The following is a 15,578-nucleotide window of genomic DNA, read 5'->3' on the forward strand; positions in this document are numbered from 1 at the left end:
TTAAGAGGTCTTCCTTTGGCTTGTGGATATGATTCGGAGCGATGCAAGTTACAACAGTAAATGTGTAGGAGGAGAAATCCATAGGAGAGTAATAAGTTTAGGCCGCTGGCAACAAAGTAAATATTTGTGGAGTTAATAAATCCAATCCATTGTCCAATTCAATTAAAGGGAAACCTTATTGCAGGCTTAGCCCTCCAGCTGGTTCGTCCGGCTGCTTATTGACTTGTATAGTGCAGCTCAAGGTGGTTGCTTGAAACGTCTTCATCAAGAAGATTGTGTACGTGAATGCGGGAGATTGGTGCAGGTTTTTGTCAATGATTCATCTTTTTTTTGAGGGCACCCCTGACGAGCCGGGCATCAATCTACGCAGCATTAAAAAGTGAACAACTTTATTTAGAGCATCACCTCTGTGCAATCTCGGAAGATTGACAATGTCAGAAGTGAAACATTGTTGAGCCACATGACTGATGGGCCGTTTGGAGGAAAAGTGGAGCGCTTGATGAGATATTAATCAGGCGGCGGCGGCGGGAGGGGTGGAGCAGCGCTGTTGCGCGTGGATCCTAAATGCGAAATGTGATGGAGATGTTGGAGATCTGAGGTGTCTTCTGCGAGGCGGAGCTTGTTGGAGGGGAATAATGAATCGACCCATTAGCATATTGTCACTGGTTGTCTTGTTTACTCCGAGGTGTTTGCCAAGCAGCTCTCCCCAAGGAGAAACGGGCGCTTCACAGTAACTTCTGGAGTAAACACTGATATGCTAATGTGTGTGCAAATACACACAAATACCCGCACACACATAGTGTATGCTCGCAGACAGCAAACACACAATAAACTTTGCTTTTAACAACCTGTGACGGGGCGATGGCTCACGTTCTTTGTCAATATTTATTGCAAAGAGGGAGGATGGGAGGGCTCAACATGGAAATGCAGGGCCTCATACTTCTCACCTAATACTGCCTGTTGTAGGGAATCAAAGGGTATAAAACAGCCGAGTTTACCCACAGCAAACAACCGAGATGTGCTTTCAGATGCTTATATCAACCAAACAGGCAAAACAATCAGGCACAACAGTGTTCCCGAAGGTATTTTCATTGACGTTCTCATGACCCATATGTGCTTGTATCATCATTTACAGCTGATTGCAGTTGTATCTGCAAAAAAGGGCTGGGACGTTCAGCTCTGTCAGTCCAGTCTGTCACTTTTTTCCCTCCTCTGTCTCTTTTACCACATTTCTATTTATCCCCTCATCCCTTTGTCTGGCTACATCTCCATCCTAAACTCTCCATCGGCACTTGCTCAGGCTCTCATAATTGCTGGTAGTCTGCTTAACAGTCACAATGCCTTACTGTAATCAAAGAACTGACAAAAGACCTCTTTCATTTCACTGTCTGCCTCTGTGTACAGTATAATAAGCTTCCATCTTGCTCACATGTCGAGAAGCCAAGGACCCCACCGCAGTAATTTTGCACTGAATGAGATGCAGGTGATCAAAGTCCGCATAGTCTTTTTGATTATCTAGAATAGCCAGGCCCTCCCTCTGCTATGCCTTTTGAACATCTTAAGATTCCTCAGACAAAAAAGGAGGACAAAAAAATGCTATTCCTGCATTCTTCTTGTAGATATTCCCACTACACGCTTGCCTGGGAAGCTGGTTGTCCAGCATTTTTTGGTGAAACTTTGAAGGAAAGTAAAGGACAAGCAGCTTCTGGAGGAATGAAACCTGTGCTTTGCCTATATATTTGTTCAAGTGCAATATGTACAGCAGTGGTGAGAGGAACAGAATCTAGTCTGAGTATAAAATCATCTCTGATTGCCTACAGTTAAACTCTGAATGCTATTTTAATACTAACAATAATATACTAAATATATTTGCATTGCTTTAAAAAGTTTCATATGGGATGCTCTAGTGAACTCAATAACCCTTTCTTCACACCACAGTTTTATTTATATAGCATCAAATCACAACAGCAGTTGCCTCAAGGCTTTACCTTATATTGTAAGGTAAAGACCCAGACAATCAAACTATCCCCCTCTGAGCAAACTTGGCGACAGTGGGATGAATAAAGTGCCTTTTAGCAGGAAGAAACCTCTGGCAGCGAGACCAGTTGGGTGTAACGCAATGTCATGTTTTGTTGTACTAACTTGGAACTGGACTTTGGGCTATAGAGACCTGATGGCGAAATGTATATCCCCGACCGGTTGAGAGTGGTTGCTGGCAGTCGCTGATTTAAAACTGGTCGCAAAGGGGTACAACTTTACAACTTTTTGATTTGCTTTAGTTGTTAGCATTTTGGACTACTCCCAAGTGTTTGTGTGAAAGACGCTGACTTGTCTACAGCCATTCGCAAACTACTTACCAAGCTGTAGCGAAACTGTGAAAACTAGAAAACAAGAAAGAAGAAAGTTTGCTTTTCAAATTAAGAAATGATAACATGTATCAGTTTTAGATGTTACCCTAATTAATAACTATTTCTTATATTTACTGATTACTTTCAGCTGTTTATTTAGCATTTTTGTTTAACTACTGTATTAGTTAAAGATAAAAGATAAACTGCTGAAAAAGCAAGCTAAAAATAAACATTGAAATTATTAGCTAAAACTGTCGCTAGCATCTAGCTAGCAAGTTAGCACCTTTCTAACTTTTTAGCTTAAATATTTGCTTTTTGTTGAAATTAGTTTCCAATTGAGTTTAAATAATTAAATTATTTTGTTCATCCTTGGCCTTTTTTGTGTTAGCTATCTAGTTTATCCATTCTGTTTATCTAAGCATGCCTTTAGGTATTTATCTATTTTTAAATAATGGTTTAATTGCTTTAGCCATCCTGTTAGCTAGCCATGTCTTTTTAGTTTTAGCTGTCCATTTAGCTGTTTATGCATTTTCTTTAGCTATTTCATCTGCAAGCAATAATTTTAGCTAGTAAATTTCAGTTGATTTTTGATTACCCAATAATGTCCAGTATGATCCAACAGTTTTAATTGTTAGCCAAACATTTACCAAGCAGATTTAATGATTTCTGTTAATGCCTCTGCTTTAATTATTTGTGCACGTGACACAAATAATTAAATAATTATTCTGTACGTGACATCTGTTAACATTTACTGTTTAGTTAACTATTAACCTTTTGGTCAAAGTCAAATTAGTTGAGGTAATTTGTCCATGTATCTACTGGCTGCTGCAGATTTACCCCCTGGGCCACTTGTAACTCTGATTTAGAAGCAGAAAAATAAGAGGTCTGGAATTTCTCTATATTCCCCCTGTCAGTTTCTTGGATTGTTTTCCGGTGTCTTTCTCCTTCTTGTTTCCTTTTTGCCTATGATCAGTTTTCACAGGAAATGTCAGATCCATGCAGCTCATGTGTGTTTTGGCAGTCGCCAGTGTCTGACAAGCAAGGAGGCTGAACCAAGTTTAGGAATACCTGCAGGGCTGTGCGGCACACTCCAACATTCAATTAGGGGATTTCTCAGGTGATAAGAGACAACCAGCGGGGCAGTATCCTGGGGATCCCTGCCGTCCCCTTTCCTCCTGTCCCTCTATCCGTTAGGGGCTCCAAATCCATTGTCAGAATTATGGCAAGCAGTTCAATAATTCAGATTAGAGCTCATGTTTATTAATGTCCTACATCTGTGCAAACAACGTGTCAAGCCGAGAGTTTATTGTAATTGCCTGAGCAAACAAAACCTGAAAGAAGCAATTTCCAGTTACAATGTGCTATGACAAGTAATGAGGCCATTGGCATTCCACTCCCATCGTCACCGCTGCTTCTTTTCATCGCCCCTGTATTGTGTGTGATAGATATTTTTATAAGGAGTGAAGGTGCTGGATAATGCGGTGGTGCCACTAGAGGCAGGTTAGTGATTAAAGATAATCATCATTTTCCCCCCCCTGCAAGATCTTATTAGGTTTCCCTTAGCATTACTTACTTTGACTTCCACGTGGGACCGAATGGCGGCACGGACGTCGCCGCAACAACCACAACTAGATGGCAACTATTAATTTGCATTCTTGGATGGAGGAAAAAATAATAACATTGCCTTGTGCCACCTGAGGGACACACGCTGCCTCGCAGTCACACTGTTTTGAAAATAGGCATTGCGTAATCTGCCAAAGCAGCTTTAAAAGGAGAGCTCCAAATAATTGGAATTGACACAGGATATCAACCTGGAGTTTCCTATCTGTGTCTAACATATTAGCCATCTCTGGAAATTAGCTATTATTGCCTAATTGAATTTTGGCTGCCAAATGTTTAATTAAATGGCAGTTGTAGGTTTATTGAATTTGCCCTGTGTTTGTATAATGGCTGAGACCTGTGAGCAGATTATGGAAAGTGCTGCAGTTTGATACATTTTTCCTCTTCCCTCCATGGTGTTTTAATGTGATCACAGTCTTTGTTTTCAGTCACAGATGGTTGAGAGCAACCAGGGGCTTGTTCTGCAATAGACAGCCATGCTGTTACACTGGAGCTGATAGACCCATGAGGACTTCGGATGCCGATTGATGTCTCTACTTAGCATTGTGCAGTGTACCTAAACTCCTCTCTTTTGGCTCAAATAGACTTATAAAGTGCCAAAATGTCAGCTGGAGATGTTTTTCTAGCCTACGCTTTCTTAAACATTCTCACCATGAAGGACATTGTGGAAATGTTCCATAACATACATCTTTTAAGGGTGAGGTTGCCTTTTTATGGCCAAAACTTGCAATATAAGTGAAATATTTGCAGTTTTTTCCACCATTCTTGAATTTCAGAAATCCCTCATTGAGGGGTTTCTTGCTGAATCATGCTAAATATGAAAATGCTTCCATACATAGCGACCTGGAGGCTGCTGTGTCGCTCAAAGCGCTGTGTTCGCTGTATAAGCGCATGTTTACAGTGAGCGGAGGGCAGCTCGCTCGGTGACAAAGTGTTTAGGCTGCAACTCTGTCTGATGGCTCGGGGATTAGAAAATCCCTCTTATGATTGATAGATTTATTTGTCACTGCTGTCTGGACGCGAGCGGCTTACACCCCGCTGAAGCTGGGACCATTAATCAGTGTAAATAACGCTCTTCTTATACACATATCAGGAGTCTGTACGTGGAGACATTTGACATGGAAGGGGGTGGGAGGATATTTACCGCAAATAGGCGTGTGAGCGGATGATCAGAAAAGTGACGCGGGGACGTACGGTGGCGAGGAGCTCGAGGACTTTTGCTGCTGATGCTAAACAAGAGGAAATTGGTATTTTATTTTGCCGCTCAGATTGTGGAGTTCGGGACAGTGGGGCGTGATTTTGATTAATGGCTCTATCGGATTTCGCCCACGTTAAGGACGGCATCTTACTTTCAAAAATATGGATGGGTTTAATATTTAACTTTTGGTACAGGAGTGTAGCCAAAGTAGTTGCAGAAAGTTCAGTCAGCACTGAAAATGCACTTCCAGCACAGCCCCCCCACCCCCACCCCCACCCCCCACCCGGTAGCATGTTCAATAATAGCCTGGTGATTATTGCTCTATTAATTATAATTCTAAATACATTCAGGGCAAATAGACATTGCGATGATTATCGGACGTGTATAATGCACTGCATAACAATGGTCAAACATGTCTGCTTGATGCATTTAATCTCACCCCATTGTTGTCCAAAGAAATGATCTGATTGGGCAACTTCTCCGGGGTATCACTTCACCCAGGGTTTGCTATTATCTTTGCATAAATGCGCACCTTGTCATTATTTATTGCTTAATTAGCACGCCGCTTAATTAAATCGGCATTAATCAAGGAGACAGAGGTGGCGCTTGGGGAACACTTTACACATGTTAGTGATACTGTACTTTATTATCCAAGGAAGCATAAATCAAGCATCCCTCGCTGGAATTAACTGATAACAGTTGGCTGTTTGTGAAATGGAGGGAAAAAATGGTTCCCGAGTTCTCCCGCGCTCAGGTACCATCCCGGTGTAATAGAGGCTGGACGTGGACGGGTAAAAAGTGGACAACAAAGGTGATTTTATCACCTTCCTCTTGTACGATATAGATTAAGAAGTCTTTTGCTTCTTCTTGGGGCCAAAGGACGGAGATAACATTGCAATCTTTACTTTCTAATCATCCCTGGGACGGCGAGAACCACAGTTGGTGCTACGTTTTTGACATCTGAGCTCCCGATTCAATCTGTCCAACTTTGTTGAAAGCACACCCACTTTCCCACATGCATTTCTTTTTCATACACTATCACACGCACCCCAAGTACGCTCAAACACATGAATCATTTTTAATTTGCTTCATAGATCAAAAAAAAAAATCTATGGAGAAAAATAATAAAATAAATGAATAAACCCAATCTGTGAAAAGACATTTGAAGCTGAAAATGGTATTTGCTCCCCGCTGAATGTGTGGAAGTGGTAGGCTCTGCGGGCTCCTCTCCCCTTCACTCTCTCAATCTTAATGGAGAGGAGACAAGGAGTGCTCCCCTGTGGAGAGGGAGAGATAGGCGTGGGGTGTGGTGGGGAGGGTGGAGGGGTGTTAGTTGGAGGAGCAGAGGAAGTGGAGGAATCATCTCTGTAATTAAAGCTGCTTTAATAGGAGGTACCAGGCAGTGGAAGGGAGGTCAGTCCCGATGGAGATGAAGCCCCCAGAACGGCCAGCCTCGCGCTACACCCACCCCCACAAAAAAAAGCCATCCCAGGAGGCAAGGTGGGTGCAAACTCCTCTTTTAGCCTACTGCCACTAAGAGGATTTCACCGGCGGGCCCTCGTGGGGAAGGGTGCTTCGGTTAGAAGGGAAAGAGTGGTGGTGGTGGGTGATGGCAGCAGTGGTGGTGGGGGTAGAGAGCCCCTGCTATGGCACAGTGGAAAGCCCTGATTAACTCTCACCACCAGTCCAAAACCCCGTCATGCAAATGAAGGCAGCCCGGCTCTTTTATGGAGGGGGGGAAGCGCTTGTCAGTCAGGCTTGGCCGTCCCTTGATGTGCTTCCATTGTAATTCTAGGTGTGCTGGTTGTACCGTCTTAGATAGGAGCGCAAGGTTGATTCATCCCCATAGGATTGTTAAAAGGTGGATCTGCTAAGTTTTCAAAGTGACTCAGATGGAGGGGGTGGCGGGGAGGAGGGGGGCGGCTAGCGCTCTCTTGTCAGCTCTTTCTTAGCCCATCACAGACACTGGTTTTGAAGATTTTGCTGTCTGACTTTGTGATAATGCATAATGGGAATTCTTTGACAGTACAGTCGTCCCCCTGAGGACAGGCGGTACACTTGGGCCCCTGAAGGTATGGTGTTGCCAGGGCGTCATTCGCAGCTGTTTGAGCGCTTCATCGAGCGCTTTTTTCAGTACTTTTTTTTATTGTTTCCACTTCTATTCCTAGGCAGAGGTCACTTCAATCTGCACACCTCTTAGCAGTAAATGGAATTTAAATCAATTATATGAATGTTGCCGAAGAAATATTTGGGGTCACAGGCTCACATTTCAACTGTTTCTCGGTTCTGTGTTATCTTTGGTCCTACTGTAGCTCAGCTCCGATCCTCGTGAAACCTTTAGATGCTGCCTGAGAGCTAATTTGGAGTTAAATGTAACCTTCTGAGTAGCCTGAAAAACCAGTGTGGGAGAGAAAGGCCACGTACAGCTCTCCCTTTTTTTCTTTTTTAAAGACAGCTCACTGTAAATTAAGACCTGGAGGTAAAGTGTGTTGTAGTTTCTTGAGTCACACACACATTCAGGTTTCTCTGCCTGTCACAGATTGTAGCTTAGCAACCTTTATCACGAGCCCTCTTTGACCTTGACAGGGCTTTTCCTCCTGCTTCGGCCTCCTCTTAATCACTGCCAATTCCTCAGGAATTGGACCATCGTTAGGAATCTTGGAGCCAAATTTGAACTCTGTATTTACCCAATCATGCCATTAAACTCATGACCTCTCTGGCCTTGTTGAACTTAACATTTCTGACATCTTTTCTGCCTGAGCTACAAGAAAATGTGAACATTATCACACATTTAGACGAATAATCACCAGAAGTGTTTTATGTTTGCGTTTGGTGCTTGTTTTTCCATTCTGTGCATGAGCTAGCGGGGTCCAAAACGTCCTGTACTGTAACGTTGAACATATGCAAGTACAGCGACTGGGAAACCAGTGCACTGTATATCGCTTTTATACTGTAGGTATACCTGAGTGACAGTATAGGGCTCAGTCATGGAGGCCTACACAGCAAATTCAAAAGTGTTAAATGTTTTGGTGTTAATAGTCTTCTTGCAAAAGTAGAGTTAATTTTACTCTAAGCAGAGTCACATTCTTTTAATGTAACTCTGAGGTGTAAAATGATAGTAGTTAAAATCGAGTGTTAAAAATGAGTGTTTCTCTGTCAAATCTGGAGGTGTTACAATGGAAACATTAACTCTTGACCTCTTAACTCTGAACTCCTAGAGGGGCTATGACACCAACAGAGTAAATTCACAGACTCCGCCCCCAGCACGGCTCCAATTGAAGCTGAAGTGAAGCCGTTTCAGAACATTTTGCTCTACATATTTGAGTTGTTTGCCATGCTTGGTAAGTCATTTTTTCAAAGATTGTTTCAATTATTATTATGAGCTTTTACTTCTGTGGCTCTTTGGAGTTGAGACAAAGCTGTGTGAAAGGCATTAGCCATGTTGCTCGCTGATAGCATAATATTCTGTTTTAGCTAGCTGAAAGGTATTGTTTGCGGGCAAATACCACAGCACTGAAAAAAAGCTTGCATGTGAATTTTCAGTCAAACTTTTGGTCAAATACACCTAAAACAATGTCTAGAATGTGAAATGTTGGTATAATGGTGCTACTTGAAGCCTGAAAACGATCGCCCATAAAAAAAAAACGAGCAAACAGCAGTAGCAGACGTCCTGACTGGATTCTACGTTAGCATTTAGATCCCTCCAGAGTTTTGTGCACACGGTTTAGGTAAAAATGAAAAAGGTTGAGGTTTTACATTTAGTTCAGTATTACCTATTGCCTGTGTCCTTGTCTTTTGGGAAAATACTTTACACAAGTAATGGCTCAAAGAGGATTCCTTTTTTTTTTTTTTTACTGTGCTGCAATTGTTTACTGGATTATTTGTGCCATTAATTAGTGTCAACTAATTTTTATTCAATCTCCGCACAGGATATGCTTGTGAAGATGGAATATGGGGGAGAGCAGAAGTCCGTTGAAGTTCCACAAAGTGATGAATGAAGGACATGCATATTGTATTGAAGAAATAAGTGATGAGAATGCTGTTATTTGCATTTACCATGTCAGACCTTTTGATAAACAAAACTCTAATGAAAGTGAGAACATGTATACTGTTACGTCTTTCAGAAAATGTTTTGAAATTGTGGTGCACAGTTCAGAATAAATGTTTTTCAAAAACCATTGCATCTTTTTAGTAAATGTTTATTTCCAAAAGAAATTTCTGGAAGTTCAGAACAGTAAAATTCCCGCTTTTTAGAATGAATTAGAAGATAACTCTTACGTAGTTAAACTAAAATACTCTTTGAGAGTTAATATATAAACTCTTAACACCAAGTGTTAAATTATCAACTCCAGACAGATTTGGTGTTTAACACTAAATCAGAGTTAACGTACCAACTCTCCAAAAAGAGTTAAATTAACACTCTCTGGTGTGGACCCATATAGACACTTTAATAGTGTTGAAATCAAATCCGACAGTGTTAATTTGGACATGCTGGATTTGCTGTGTAGAGACTGGGTGGTGACCCCCTGGAAACCTTCAGTTGCTTGGTTAAAGTGTGTATCCCCCAAACACCAGTTGGAGGTTGATGGATGTCATCAAAAATCTCCATGCAAAGAAAATAAAATATTGTTATTATTATAATAATATAATATAATAATATTATATTAGGGTCTTTACCTTACAATATAAAGGGGGAGACTGTTGTTGTGTAAAGTAAAATATGCTTGGATTAAATAACTTCATGCCAGATGCATTAATTTCATTTGATCAGTTAAGTTTTACATTATAATCAAAATAACAAAAGAATTTACATGTAAACGAATTAAAGTCAGAATTCTGGGGAAACATTTGTTTTTCAGTGCGACTAATTTGGTTAAATGTAGTGCGCACATACTCTCCTTTTATTCTTTAGCTGTAGTAAATGCTGAAAAAGTGAAATGTTTGCCTTCAAAGTAAACGCTGTGTCTTACCAATTTAACCAGTGTGTTTCAAAGGTGCAACTTTTACTCTGAAAGTGAACATTCTCTGTTTATCTGCACAGCATTAATTTTAAGCACATTGGAAAAATGCTCGACTTTAAAAGGACCATCGCTGTGAAATAATTAGTAAAAACTGCAGTAAAAGATTTCTGGAGGTTCTGTCCATGAACAGCATCAACATGCTGGTCCAGATGTTTCTGCTCCTGGTGGAAACACTCACTTTCCTTCCTGGATTAAAATACTTTAATGTCAGTTTTAATTCAAAATAAGATGGTAAAACAAGGATGACAGATCTGGACATCAGGAGATAGAGATGCGTGAATGACTCAGTTCAAAACACACCGACAGCATTCCAGTAAGGTTGAATAAAATTATTCAGTTTTGAAGCTTAACTTTAATCTCAGCCAAAACCGGTTAGCTATGGACCCAAATTTAACCAGTTCAAAGCAACGTAAGCAAATTGTGTTGAACTTCCATCACTGTGCGAAGGCCAGCAGGGGTTTTTAAAGAGCAACGGGCTGAGAAGCAGGACATCACGGGTTCAAACAGATGATAGCTGACGAGGCGTTCTGGCTGTTACACTAGCAGGAGTGGACACCTTGGAAAACAACCTGACAAATCGGCCACAGATTTGAAGTTTACGCCATTACATTCTCACCTAAAACATCTTAATGCATTAACACCTAAGATGCAAGCACACACACAAGCTAGTACTCGGTTGTAGTCGATCGATCTGAGTAGGTACTAATGAAAAAGGTGCTTTAGAGAAGTAGCCGAGGTTTGGATTTTTGTCCTAATGTGGAGTCGGTGTTGTGGTCCAGAATTTCAGGAGGAGGTCGTCTGTTGCGATCAGCGAGCTACATATCCAGGCTAAAGTTAGCTGTTGCTTGCTGTTAGCATTGTGCGAGAATGTAAGAAGGATACTGAGACTAGATCCTCTGGATCGCGGGGTTCTCATTTTTACAGTTAGGTTACGGTCTAACCAGGCGTTGGCAATAAAGCATCTTTTAAAACATGAAAAATGCTACATATGCTGCAGTTTAAAGAGTCAAACTGTTCAATATGCTTTATACCACAAAAACAACCCAAAGGCATCGACTATCAGGCTTTCTTGTTTCTTCTGCTACTGATTAGACTTTAGTTTCCACAGCTTGATATGTTAGAGTGAATTATTTCTGCAAAGAGAAACCTGCAATCTGCCTCACCCCTGGCAGAGCAGCAGTCTTAATTTTAGGAGAGGAAAAAGAAGTGACTCGAAGCGAACGGATGGCAACTCTCCCATCTCTCGCATTTGTCATTTGTTAACGCACTTGACCTCATAATCAGACTGCCAGCGCAACAAGGCAGCAAACAAGTTATGTCATGTTATCAATTTATCCAACATGACAAAGTAATAACAGCAATAAATGAACATGTACTTTGGAGAGGCGGCGTTGCAAATTGAAATGCCGGAGTGTGAGATGTGCTTCTCGGCAAAAGACGGAGCAATGAAGATGATGGAAAATCTAATATGAAGGAAGACAAGTGTTTACATTGCGGCTTTGTGCGTTTTACATCCTAAGTACTCTCCGTCTCTTTGTTAGCATCCCCAGGGCTGCTCTCACTGGTGGCAGAGCAGCAGAGTGGAGGCACAGTCGCAGTTCCAGCATGGCAAATAAAACAGCCTGATCTGATGGAGAAAAAACTGCAACTTTATAAGCCTCACTGTTCTCGTTTTGACTGTGTCTGGTTGATTTTGCACAGGGATGGCCTGCTGGGTGTGGCTTTCCTCCCGGGGCAGTACAGTTGGTTCCAGTTTGAGAGTCTAAATCAATCCATCAATCACCCGAGGAAAGGAAGACATTCTCGCTGAAGCTGGAATACACCTCGATACATATTTCATGCACCTGACCAACCTCTCAAGTCACTCTCATTTGACATCAATTCTCCAGGCAGCCCTCAAAGGCCCTGGGCAGTTCACCTGCACACAGGACAGGCTGGCTGGTTCATATACTGCCAGGTCCTTCTTTATTCTCAACGCCCCCGGCACTTCACAGTTCAGCAGCTCTGCACACCAAACAGCACATCAGCCTGACAAATACAGAAGAGTGATAAAACAGCATGTTCTCCTCTGTGTCTCCTAGCACGCTGCAAGTGAGCAACAGAGCTGCAAGACCGCATGGAGGAGTTACCTGGAATCATGAAAGGAGGCGTCTGGGGAGCTCGGAGGTAGCTGAAATCCCCTGCAGGTCTGGGATCAGCTCAGGCCAGAGATCTCTCTGCGTTTCTTTGTTGAAGAAAAGAGAAGTGGAGCAGACTGATGGAAGAAATCAAAGGAGAATGTGTTATAGTCATTTTCTTATAACTGTATACATGTGGCTGTGGACATGTTCAGTGAAGCCATGAACGCTTATCTATGGCTTTTTTGTGGCAGCTGCTGCCACAGACATTTGTGTTAATGGAGCTGATTCACAAAATGACAAAAGCTACTTGACAGCGAAAAAAAGTGATTAATATGGATTGATGCAACGCCTTTAATCGTGAAGACTATCAGCACTGAAAGAAACAAAATGGATTCTTTGTCAAAGCATGAAAATAGTCTTTTAAAACACCCAGCATTTTTACAATGAACTAACTTTTCCAGTTATGAAAATACACATTGTCTCATTTTAATTCCCTCTAATAGTTTTCCTACACTTTAACCAAACAGATGAACAGCTAACCCTTTACCCACAAACACTCACATCCAACACTCTAAGAAATGACACACTGATGTTGGTAGCATTATGTAAATGCTTCATGTTAAAACTAATGCCACCAATTGATTTTTAACTTTAAACACAAGTATGTTGTTTTGAATTTAATTAACAACATAATATTTCAATACAACAAAATGCAGTAAATTAAATCCAATGTAAAAAGTTCATTTAAAATGAAGAGCACTTTAATTTAAAGAGGATTGTCCTAATAGGCTCTCCGTACTTCTGAGTTTGCACATGTGCAGTGTGGAAGTTTGATCATCCGCCATTTTCAACTGAGACTTGCATATGCTTAGCATCCTGGATAGAATCCATCGCCATCTGAGGATTATTTGGTAAGTTCAACAATTTAAGGATGACAAATTTGATTAATGTATACTAACTGATACACATCTGACACTTTCGGGAATACTTTTGCATTTTTTTTAAACAAATGATGCCTGGCAAATTTTTTAACACTCTAGCTTGTATACCTCTCTCACATGTTAGAAGTATGAAAACATTTAACAAATATTGTTGAACCTGCTTCGGTGTAATTTTCCAAAATCTTTTGCGATTCTTGTTAAGATGAGACTTGCCTACTAAGACCGACAGTTTTAAAATTACTCCCATCTACTGCACCTGCTCCCTGACATCAGTAATGACCACTGGGAGCGCCAGCGATCCTGTAGTTTGAAGAATGAAATGAATGTGTAGTGTATTTTAGAAATGTGCATCAATTAAGTTGCTACATTGTTTGAAAGAATTCGACTCCATGTTGATTTCTGGTTTAGTGTCAGAAATCTTCACTGAAGAAGCTTCACTTTTCTTTCCAAGCTCCTTAGACTACGATGACCTGGATGACTGTGAACCTTCACAGACTTATTGTTATCCACAAAATGTCATGATAGGATTTTAAGTCCATATTGCCCAGTTCTAATCTTCTATTTAATTTTAATATTTTTAGGGGCACAATTATTAAATATATTGTTGAACAATCTAGAATTGATTAAAGCAAAAATGAAAGCTTTCACGTAATGTCAAAATTGAAAAGCTTCGATTTTTGGGTTCATATATTTGTTAATCTGACACAGAGGAGTCAGTGCCTTACCAATCATGAACCTCACTGCACATCACTGATGTGAGTTATGAAACATTGCTTAATCACATATCTGCTATGTGTTAATATTTTTGACTTTGTTTTGTAAAGAGGTTGAAAGGAACCAAAATAGGAAACTTCTCTCATATTGAGTTCTTATCTCCACCAGAATCCCAGCGTTGATGTTTGACAGGAATGCATTCTGAAAGCTGTCTGTGTCTACTTAAATGAAAAGCCAGATGACCTGTTAAAGGAATTCTTGGTAAGTTAAAAAAGGAAAACGATCAGTTATTTTCCTTTTTTAAATTTGGGATTGGAAATGGAAGGTGGACTTACTTGTCCATATGTATATGTACGCAATTAACTTATCTTTTTTTAATTTTTATTTAAAGGATGTGGATCTTGGTGCAAGCAGAGAAACAGAGCAGCTGACGTTGGGAGTCTATGTTGTCAGACATGAGAGCAAACTCTGCAGATACACCTGAGGACATTGGTGTCATCATAGAAGGATGCACTGTGCTGCAAGCTCTTAGTGATGTGGCAAAGGGTTGTGCCCTCCTGCTTGGACTAATCTATAGTCTAAATCTGAGCTACCCAAAGCACCTGAAATACACATTTGAATTTCTTCAGAAGGTGCTGATGGAGTTGGATGGGAACAACCTATCCATGAAGGTGCAGGTTCTGAAAAACAAACTGCTTGAGTGAAACAGCCTGCAGTGAACTATAGAGGACACTGAACTTTAAGGTTCTCGAACCCTTCTCCTTGCACTTCATAAACTGTTCAGTTTGAATTGCCACAAGAACTTCTGCAAGGCCTTTCACTTTTCTGCGTTCTTTGTTCTTGAACCTTTACCAACATCCAACTACACTGAAAAAGACTGCTCCTAACTTTGGACTTCAGTTTAAGTTTTGAAGCAAAGGTTATTTTTCTAAATATGGACAAAAATGACACAAAAGTAATTTCTACCTGCTGTTTGCAGGGCTGTATTGTGGGCTTTTCATTGTAGCCCAATCAAGTTTAAATTAAGTCATGTTAATGTTAAAAATGTTGGAATCACAACACTTTCCAGTTTTAATCATTTCAGTTTAACATGACATTCTGTATCTTGTCTTCCTGCACCTAAAATGCACTTGAATATATGTAAAGATTGTTTGGGGAAAAAGATCTAGAAGCATTTGAATTGCTCAAAGTGTGCTTCAACAAGTTTTACACAAAGTGTTATTAAAGTTAGGTTAACTGAATAAACTTGTGTTCGATTTATTTAATTTACAAACTTAAATAGACTAAGTTGCAATTCTGTTAAAGTGATTTAATCCTATAGTTTCAGTAGAGCGTGTTTTGGGTGAGTAGATTTATCAGATTTACTTAAAATTTGTTGTTCAAATTAAATATATCATACATTTTATATTTCACTAACCCAGTTGTGTGGAACCGGTTGACATAACCGAGTGGAGTAAATACAACATTTTATTTCTTAGAGTGAAGGTCTAGCTCGATGGCTGTGTAAGCAAACAGTTAAAGGAAGTAGGGGATCGACGGTCCTTTGCATGGACACAGATACCAGCTAATATTTGCTATCATACGAATAAAATACTAGAAATACTAACCCTAACCCT

At 40.5% G+C, this 15,578-nt stretch overlaps 1 long non-coding RNA gene across 2 annotated transcripts in view; it reads left to right on the forward strand.

The window, feature by feature from the left end:
• Positions 1–15,261, forward strand: part of LOC309700524 — a 29,926-nt gene extending 14,665 nt beyond the window's left edge. Inside the window, exons 2-4 of one of the 2 annotated variants that reach the window (XR_014274686.1) lie at positions 12,269–13,218; positions 14,131–14,223; positions 14,354–15,261. This is a non-coding gene — a long non-coding RNA (uncharacterized lncRNA). Of the gene's footprint in view, positions 1–12,181; positions 13,219–14,130; positions 14,224–14,353 lie in introns of those variants that run through there. The other variant, XR_014274687.1, reaches the window with a different exon arrangement.
• The last annotated feature ends 317 nt before the right edge of the window (positions 15,262–15,578 follow it).

The sequence above is a fragment of the Aulonocara stuartgranti genome (genome assembly GCF_965226115.1).
Source record: "Aulonocara stuartgranti genome assembly, chromosome: 23".
In the NCBI taxonomy this organism is placed as follows: Eukaryota; Metazoa; Chordata; class Actinopteri; order Cichliformes; family Cichlidae; genus Aulonocara; species Aulonocara stuartgranti.